We start from the raw sequence: 10214 nt of genomic DNA, 5'->3' as shown, positions 1-10214 counted from the left end.
ACTTGACTGCTTGCATCAAGACTAGTGTTCCACGCTGACTGCATCCATGTTTTAGGGACGAGTCGGTAATCGCTAATTTTGTAGAGCGGTATTACCGCTTCGATGGTCAAGTCGCCATTTAGGACGAGATGGTCCCACACACGTCCACACACAGTAGTACAACGGAGCGAGAAGATGACAATATCACAGCACTGCCGGCCGTGCGGTCACTGTCAGGGAGAGAGTGTCAAGGAAAGGTGATAGGGAATGTCCGGACCCAGCAAGGACATTCAATTGTCATGTAAAACTCATTATTATAGGACAAACAACAGAGTCAGGTGAGCAAGAAAAACTTTATTTATCTTTCAGAAATTCTGGCTTGTCATGCTTGCTGATTCTTCTGTGTTCAATTCAATTCAGACAAAAATTTCAATTATCTCTCTCTTGACTCAAATAATCAAAGACAAGAAAGAAGAGTCCAGAATAGAAGAGATGGGAACTTCTCTGTGTGCATCTCCGGTGTACTTTTCAAGATAAAGTACTGTGGAATTGTTTTTGTGAGCTGTTTTCCGTCACTGAACATTGATAACCGCACACTCTCTCCGTCTGCCTGCCTGCCTGCCTCCGCGTCTACAGCACTGTGTGTTTATGCCCTATTTATGACACACAAACACGGTGAGTCAGAAGTCATGACCAGATGCAGTGTGAACAAATAAAAGTGCCAAGTTTTATCAGTTTCTCTGTAACCCTTTAATTGATTCACATTGTGAAGAAACTTTGTACCTGACTGCTTCTTGTTCACTCATTTTAGTTTTACTCATGGGGGCCATTGTCTCCATGTTTTACTTATTAAAATAAAAAGCGGTAGACGGAAAACGAGACCCAGTTACCAGTAGAGACCCAGTAAAGACCCAGTAAAGTAGAGGACGTACGTCATGGACTTTGGTCGTGTGAATAAAACATTGTATGCATAATTCATGTTTGATGTCGGGTCAGATGTCAAATCGAAATCGAGGCAAAGCGCGCGACTATCTCTACTTTGCCTCGATTTTGATTTGACATCTGACCCGACATCAAACATGAATTAAGCATACAATGTTTTATTCACACGACCAAAGTCCATGACGTATGTCCTCTACTGGGTCTCCTTTTCCGTCTACCATAAAAAGCACATCAGTCATCGACATTTGATTTGGAAACAAGTATTAATAACAATACGATTAAGATACTATTTTATTTTATAGTTATATAAACTATTATTATATATATTTTTCAAACTGGTTAGTCGGGGTACAGAGATTTTTACCTAACTAAAAAAAAACAGTGATTTTTATGTATTTTGTTTTTAAAATATAAATTTATATTGAATCCGGATGTGGATTTGAGAGGTTTTTAACCAACTATCTTCCAAAATGCTGTTTCGTCGGCAGATCGTATAGTGCCCTCTATAGCATGTTTAGAGTATTCAACATGAATGTTAAATTGCCAATTATTTGTCTCCATCTTGATTGCCTGATCTGAAAAACGTTTCTCCATGAAATGTTTCCTCAGATTGATCATAGTTTAAAAAATCACTTTCTCTTAAAAATAGTTGCGATGGTAAACAAAATCATTCAACATGCTGTTTTGTCGGCAGTTTGTATGTATATTGTATTGGCTCTCTTTAGTGTATCAGACATTAATGTATTAAATCACAATTATTTGTCACCCATCCTTTTTGCCTGATCTGAGAAATGTTTTGCACAAAAATCTTTCCTCAGATTGAAAATTGTCAAGTCACTTTCTCTAACTAAGTTCCTTCAAAGAGAATCATTTCTCAACAGTTATGAACAGTAGTACTTTTTACCTAGTAAGATTTTATGGTCATGAATCTTTGTTAGTAATTACCAGAGGTATACACTCCCAAAGAAATAGACTTTCTCTCTTATGTTTCCTGAATTCTTTAGGAAATAGTTTTTTTGAAAGTGCTGCACAAAGTTCATCTTTCATAAAGTTTGTTGACCTGATGTGAGGTCAACAAACTTTTTAACCCCAACAGGAGGATTAATAGCCATCAATTGTTATTTAGCTGAAAGGATCAAGCTAAAGCCAACAATTGCAGGGAGCCAGTCAGCTGTAACTACTGTACAGTGTAGGCTGGTAACACTTTACAATTTTGCTTAGTGAGATTTTGTTTTGGTTAGCCTATCTGTATGCTTGCCAAGTTTGTGTGGTAGTACAGCAGCAGAAAGGTGGGCCATGTTCATTTTGTAATGTTACTGTTGTAGTACAGTGTATTACTATTTGAATGCATAGTGCATGTGAAGTAACTTGAACCATACTTGTGAACTGAATGTGTTGTAGCCAGCCACAAATGAATGTTCTTTCATCATCATGTAGGAATGAATGGTCATAATTCAATACAATGTAAGTAAAGTTGTGGTTTGAAGTTCAAGTAATATGATACCAAAAGTTCACAGTGCTTGTTGATTTGTTGTGTAACTTCCATTGAGAAGTCTTCTTTTGGCCGGTAGTGGGTTTTTTTTTATTGCACACATTGGCATTTGCAGTATACAAAGATTGATCTTAAAGGAACACATTGCCTTGGATTGGTCGAGTTGGTCTTTGAAAAGTGTTTTTAATCGTTTGTTATAAAATGCATTGATTAGAAACTGAAAGCTATTTTAAAAGTAGAATATAATGATCCACACAAGTATCACTCAAAATTGCGTGGTTTTCCTTTTACCTCGTCGACTAACACGGTTGGCCGTTTATGGGAGTCAAATTGTTGATTCCCATAAATGGCACTCCCATAAATGGCCGACCGTGTTAGTTCGCAAAGTAAAAGGAAAACCAGGCAATTTTGAGGCAAATTTGTGTGGATCATTGTATTCTACTTTTAAATCATCTTTCTAACCATTTAAGCATTTTATAACAAACGGTTACAAACGCTTTTCAAAGACCAACCCGACCGATCCAAGGCAACGTGTTCCTTTTAATCACTCAAAATAATTGTTAGCATAAAAACTTACTTGATCAGTGGAGAGCTATTGATAGTATAAAACATTGTGAGAAACAGCTCCCTCTGAAGTAGTAACGTAGTTTTCGAGAGAGAAGTAATTTCTCGCTAAAATATTTGAATTTGATTTCATGACCTCAGAATTAGATTTTGAGGTCTCATTTTCAAGCTTCTGAAAGCAAGCACACAACAAGGGCGTTTTTTCTTCCATCATTCACTCACAACTTAGATGACCAATTGAGCTCAAATTTTCAAAGGTTTGTTTATTTAAATGCATGTTAAGATGCACCAAGTGAGAAGACTGGTCTTTGACAATTACCAATAGTGCCCAGTGTCTTTAACTTAATTTATTTCATCAATACAAATCACTATGGTGAAATTGACGTCTCAAATTAAGATGAATCGGTCCTTTGTGAATTTGACCCTGGTCTTGTTTAAGGTCATACACCCACATGCTGCCATGTTGTTTCATGGTTCTTTTCTTGAAGGATCAAGCAAAGTTTGCATCGAGGTCAAGTTTCATTGTACTCAGTTTACAATGAGATTCATTTCTTTGTACACAGGAAGAGGAGCCAACTAATCAGTAAACTATCCATTTATCTCTGGTGTAAAAAGCTGGGCCCAATTTCATAGAGCTGCTGAAAGGGACACGTTGCCTTGGATCGGTCGAGTTGGTCTATAAAAAGCGTTTGAAACCGTTTGTTATGAAATACTTATGGTTGGAAAGATGTTTTAAAAGTAGAATATAATGATCCACACAAGTATCACTCAAAGTTGCACGGTTTTCTTTTTACGTCGCGAACTAACACGGTCGGCCATTTATGGGAGTCAAAATTTTGACTCCCATAAATGGCCGACCGTGTTATTGGACGAGGTAAAAAGAAAACCACGCAATTTCGAGGCATATTTGTGTAGATCATTGTATTCTACTTTTAAATCATCTTTCTAACCATATGCATTTTATAACAAACGGTCACAAAACGCTTTTCAAAGACCAACTCGACCGATCCAAGGCAACGTGTTCCTTTAAGCACAAAATGTTGCTTAAGCAACAAAAATCATGCTTAGTAAAATCAGATTACCGGCCAAGACTCCACTCAATTGTTATGGTAAGTAAACAACATCTAAATACCAGTCACAAGCAATGTATATGGCATGAAATTTTGGCCAGTAACGTGTGTAAAATAAGCGAGCTATTTTCGTGCTTAAGCAAATTTGTTGCTTAAGCAGCTCTATGAAATTGGCCCCAGGCAAGCATGTGTGTAAAGCAAGGAACCAATGCTGTAGGCTTCAGTTACTCTGTATAAATGAATGAAAGAAAGTTCTGAGAATCCAGGTTGTTCAAAGCTGTAAAGCCAGGGCCCAATTTCATAGAGCTGCTTAAGCAAAAAAATTGCTTAAGCACGAAAATAGCTCGCTTATTTTACACATGTTACTTGCCAAATTTTTATGCCATATACATTGCTTGTGACTGGTATTTAGCTGTTGTTTACTTAGCATAACAATTGAGTGGAGTCTTGGCCGGTAATCTGATTTTACTAAGCAATGATTTTTTCGCTTAAGCAAAATTTTGTGCTTAAGCAGCTCTATGAAATTGGGCCCTGGTCCATATCCTTCTTCTTCTTCCATAAAGAGTACAGTCCACCATCTTGTGTATTACGCTCTTCTGAAGAATGCGAATGCAATGCAAATTTTGACATCACAAATTGGCATTGGCAGCGAACATTTCAGAAAGGTTGAACTGTTCCCGAATCTTGCGAAACATTGCAGCAAAAACAGCTGTGTTGTCAAACGGTGATTGTAAGTGCAACATTAAGTGATAAACAGAGATAATCAGTCAGAAATCCAGACTAAGTACGAGCAGGACGAAGGTGGTGTCTTATGAGAAGGTATGAAGTGTCCAAGGTACGAACAACCAAAGTCACTTTGTATCTTTATCTTTGTTCTGTCTTTTCCCTCTTCTTTTCTTCTCAGCGCCTTGTATCCTTTGGCAATTTGGCGCTTTATAAATACTGTTATTATTATTATTATTATTAAAAGGTACGAAGTGTCCAGGGTACGATGCAAAGGTACAAAGTGTCCAAAGTCACTTTGTACCTTGCAAAAGGTACGAAGTGTCCAGGGTGCGAAGTGGCATAGGTAGAAAGTGTCCTGACACCGTTTTAGTTAACCCACTTCCTTTATTCTACTGTTTGTTTGTAGGCCCTATTGAACCGCTAACTTTCAGAGATTGGTGCACTTTTTCCTGCTGGTTAAACTACCTCAAAACAGAAAGGACCATTTCAGACAAGCTGTGGAAACCAAACAGGTAAGCGATATTTACTCCAGCTCTATTTGATGATACTCATCAAAATCTGTTCAGCATCTACATTCCCGGCCATATCTCATTGGACCCACCCCCCCCCCCCCCACCCATGCCCCTGTCAACATTTAGCAGGGGGACGGGGGAGGGAATATTTATTGTCAGGGGAAGTGGACAGGGTATTTTTGTTGTAACATTGGGAATTGGTGGCCCAAGCATTTTGGACGGGATTGTAGATGATGCATAACGGCATTGCATGCCAAAAAAACTGGGGCGAACCCCCTCCTCTTAGTGACAAGTGTACTGGGGTCTTTATTGTAATGTTAGTTGATAGTTTTTTTAAATACAACACATGGGACCTTCTATACATCCTATCCAAAAGGACAAAGCAGAGTAGGCCTAATGGTTACAAAGGTGTCTTGCTTAAGGAAGAAGTGTCGTTACTGGGACTCGAACCCACACTCTTCTGATCAGAAACATCAGATGTTTGGTCTGGTGTTCTTAACCGCTCGGCCACGACACATCCTTCTGGGAGTTTTCACTACTTCTCTATAAGTCACTAGTTAAAATATATTGTGATTGTTTTCATCACTTCCTCCAAACCCACACAAACAAAATGCTAGTCACATGAAACTACAAGTTGTTATCACTGTGAACTGGAGATTTACTATTTAATCCACTACATTCTGGATTAAAGTGATAAGGTTATTGTAAGTATGTATGATGTTTGTTGTTAAAGGGATGAATGAAATTATGCTTATAATGGGATTTTTGCTTACAAGAAGTTCTCACACAAGAACAGATACATTTTTTAGCTTTGAACAATTGTGAAAACGGCACTTAAATTTTGTCTTGGTATTGACCAAACATTGTTCAACGATGTTGTATCCCTAAAATAGCATTTTGTACAATAAGTGTGACTTTGCAATTTTAGGACATATCTTGCTTAGAAATAGCCCGATGGGATGTACCAGTACATGTGCTATTAAAGCCATTATACACTTTCGGTAAACAGTATTGTCCAAGTCCCACACTTTGTGTATTACAACTTATATTATAAAATAACAATCCTGTAAAAATTTAGGCTCAATCGGACATCGGAGTCGGGAGAAAATAACAGGAAAAGCTGCTTTGCGCGTTTCGCCGTGTCATGACATGTGTTTATAACAAATCCGTAACTCTCGCTAACGAGAATTTATATTGTTTTACCGTTTTCTCAAAAAGTAAAGCATTTCATGGATTAATATTTCAAGAGAAGTCTTTCACCATTACCTTCTGTAAACCCTGTAAATTATTTGTAAATCTGTGAACTTTTTTTCTTTTTTTTTCTGTACCGAAAGGGTCCAATGGCTTTAAAGTGAAGTACATGCCACAACACAGTTTTTGTTAAAGCTGTTTGGTTTGCCAAGTCAGAAATTTATCAAAGTTTGCATTTTTTCCAACTATGTGAATGGCAGCATCTGGGAGATTTTTTCCCAAATTGGGCAACTGTTCTGTTCAATATTTCTGCTTTTACATGAACCGGGATCATGAGAATTGGCAGTGGTATCAAATTCATCAAGGACAACAGAAAAGCTTCAATATTGAAAACAAATTCCCCTTTAGATTTTTTCAAAACATTGCCAGTAAAAGTATCATAAAATACATTTATAATTGCAAACGTTATGCACCCTGGCCTTGAACTTCGCTCTTGAAGGGGCACAACAATTTCCCTCTGGTTAGAGACACCGAAAGTAAATTTGTACAGGAACCTTGCACAGGGCACCACTAAGCTTGGGCGATATCGATTTATTTTATTCACGATATATCGCCGACAATATATCGCGATATTCGATATAATCGCGATTAATTAAATTTGACATCTATTCATCAGTCTTCAAACTCCAAGTGAAAGTTGTAGAAGAGACAGTCATAGCATAAGAGAGGTGTTCTAATGACCTATTCTTCTGGTTTTACTCCAAACCAATGGGGTGCAAGATGTCTCAGCTAGCAAATACATCGCGATATTTAATCGATATCGCGATATATCGATATTTCGATTAAAACCAAATCCATCCGATATCGAAATCGTTTCCAAATTAATATTGCGATATTTGGTAATATCGTGATATCGCCCAAGCTTAGGCACCACAGCAAAAGCACAGGGCACCATGACTGTGGTGCTATGGGTTATTTCAAGGCCTGTGTGCACCTTTAAGGGGGGGGGTTATGGGGTCGAGAGTTGTTGAAAACATTGCAATCACAAATCTGATAATACAGGTAGAGTGATAGTTGAGTACACAACAATATAATAACTGCAGCAAATGTACCATGTGGGTTTTAGTTATGGGAGGTAGATGATTTTTAATTTTCCTGCGAATGCAAACGCGATACAAATTTTGACGTCACAGGGTTGTTTTCACAGGGAGTGTTTCGCAGGAGTTGAGCACAAAACCACAAGGCAACTGACGCATATTATTCATTGGGAAATTGTGACATCAAAATTTGTATCGCATTCGCACAATTTGCAGGAAGTATGAACCGGGCTTTATCCTCCAAATTCCTTCTATAATCCACTTGCCACAGAGAAGGATTCAGAAGGACTGGTAAATACAACAACTGCAACAACTAGTACAACAACTGCTTATAACCAGATAATCTCAGCTAGATTCACATGTATTTTTGTTTGTGTTACAAACATTTGAAACCTTTGTATTGGGTCAAAGTGCATGGCGTGCCTGGGAGAAAAAAAGTAGTCCATGGCATGGTGAGTTAATATTTGCCAGGACAAAAAAATATGGGGATATATTTTCATTTTATCATCGATTGCGAGACTTGTTTGGCTAGTTTTATTATCTCTGCCAGTGATGGTGAACCGGTGTCCCAGGGAATGGACCCTTCCCATGAAATATGCTAATTACATTCACGCATGCGTACAGACCCTGTTGGTTGGCAAACACCATAGAGTTGTGCACTAAGCAGACGCGCAATCGCATCTGCGTCAAGCACCCATTAGCCGTGTACAAAACAGCGTGATGTTCCTTATTTTGCCAACCAAAACGTTAGTGCACATGCGCTATGTGCAATTTACATATTTCATGGGAAGGGTCTATTCTGTTCCCCAGAGATTCTGTCCCCCTCATGGGATATCAACATGGGCTGGATGAGGATTATTCAAACGAGGGCGCTATCAGAAGTAGTTTGTACATAGTTTGCCAAATGGGGGGGGGGGACATAATCTCTGGGGGACAAACTCTCCTGCCACACCAGCAATCAGAGACATTGTGGTGATTCAACATCATTCAAATTGCTCAATCGAGACTTGCTGCTTTGTCAAGACATAATGAAATGATTGTGGGGACCAGCAAGTGGGTGCTCAAACTTTGTAGAATTATTATTGTTATTTATTTTTTGATGCAAGTTTGCCCCAAACGAGGCTAAAAGCCACTCTTGGTAAGGGGCTACAAGAAGTATGATTAAACATGAAAATAACTCAGGAGAGCTGGATGCGGGAATTGATACTCCTCTTAAAACAGTCCAGATTGTAGAATGGAGGGAAACATCCACCAGGCAAGGAGTTCCAAAGAGATGCAGGACAGTAAGAGATTCTCCCTGATTCTAGGGTGTGCCTTTTATAATAGGCCTGGTTTTATAGCTCTTGCCTTCATTCGCCCTGGTCATCGCTTTGGAGCCCTTGAAATGCTCCAGAAGAAATTTAAAATGTCCTCATAGGGTGCCCTTTACCATGGAGAAAATGCCTGGGTGCCCATCCTGTTTCAAAAACGAAGCAAACTGTTCATGTACAAGCCTGCTTTATAGGTCATCTTGCCCTGAAATATTGTTGAAATTTCCAGGCAAGTCCCGGAGATGGCCAACCACTATAGGTCTCTATTATGTCTCTGTTGCTTGCTAGGTGACCTACTGCTGTCACAGATGGTATATCAGGCTCTTCGCAAAAATGCTTGATATTGTCAAGCCACCTTATTTCAACCTCTGGGTCTGCTTCCTGCAGCGTGACCTTCAAGAAGATTTTGGGTTATCGGTCGCTGCCCGCCCATTCTTTTAACATCACCATCACTATATGATTTGAGGCATTGCATGGTAAGATATTTGGTTTACGCTAACACAATACATGGTGTGTGTCTACTCGCCAGGTAGATTTTGTCTATCCCGGAGTAAATTTTTGCTTACGGTAAGCAGAACCATGAAATCCGGCCCTGCTCTCACCCAACCTGAACCTTTTGTAGCTAGTCTGAGCACATATTTTCTGTAGCTCTTTGCCCCTATTTAAGAACATATCAGCTTTTTTATCTGTTGATGAAGTGCGATACGATTCCACAGTGTCTAGTCATTTTGTCAGCTTGCCAAGTTCAGAAATAAAGAGGGGTTAATACTGCAACAAACACACTAGGGCCCTTTCCAAAACCACAGCTTCGGTTTTGGATTTGGCTCAAGCTAGCCTGGCCCGCGGTTGCTTTGACAATTGCGCTTGTTTTACGTAGGAGAGCTCCTGTGTATAAACTAAACTAAACAAAACACAATCTACATATTGTACATGTGTCCTGGGGCTTGCATTCCATCGAATACATGTCCTGTATTAATGAATCCAACTTGTATTATTTGTAACAATGACCCGCATACTGGTACATATAAGACCTTATAGAAACCACGGCTCGGGTTTTGGATTAGGATTCAAGCTCCATTTCATATTCCACTTATGAAAACAGATATTTTAGTGACAAAAGCTTTATTTTGACAAAATGCCACTTCCAGTTGAATTTAAACAAGATTAATCATACCTCTTGTTTGTTCAGTATTCTTGTTGGCTGAAACGCTGTCATGTGGGGTGAACTAATATAGTCTAGTGATCGCGCGGCGTGTTTTGCGAGAATAGTGCCCAATCAGGCACTAGTCTTTAAAAATAGTGACTGGTTACAGTGCTCTCTCTTGACAAGA

At 38.9% G+C, this 10214-nt stretch overlaps 1 protein-coding gene across 5 annotated transcripts in view; it reads left to right on the top strand.

Moving 5' to 3' along the window:
• Window positions 1–120: 120 nt before the first annotated feature.
• Window positions 121–10214, top strand: part of LOC139948720 (sterol O-acyltransferase 1-like) — a 28531-nt gene continuing 18437 nt past the window's right edge. The window contains exons 1-3 of one of the 5 annotated variants that reach the window (XM_071946997.1): window positions 121–317; window positions 443–654; window positions 5180–5285. The gene's annotated coding sequence lies outside the window, so the exon portion shown is untranslated. The other 4 variants (XM_071946995.1, XM_071946996.1, XM_071946999.1 and 1 more) reach the window with 4 other exon arrangements.

The sequence above is a fragment of the Asterias amurensis genome, chromosome 16, assembly GCF_032118995.1.
Source record: "Asterias amurensis chromosome 16, ASM3211899v1".
NCBI lineage: Eukaryota > Metazoa > Echinodermata > Asteroidea > Forcipulatida > Asteriidae > Asterias > Asterias amurensis.
The sequence above is the reverse complement of the archived record's forward strand: the minus strand, read 5'-3'. Positions and strand labels throughout refer to the sequence as shown.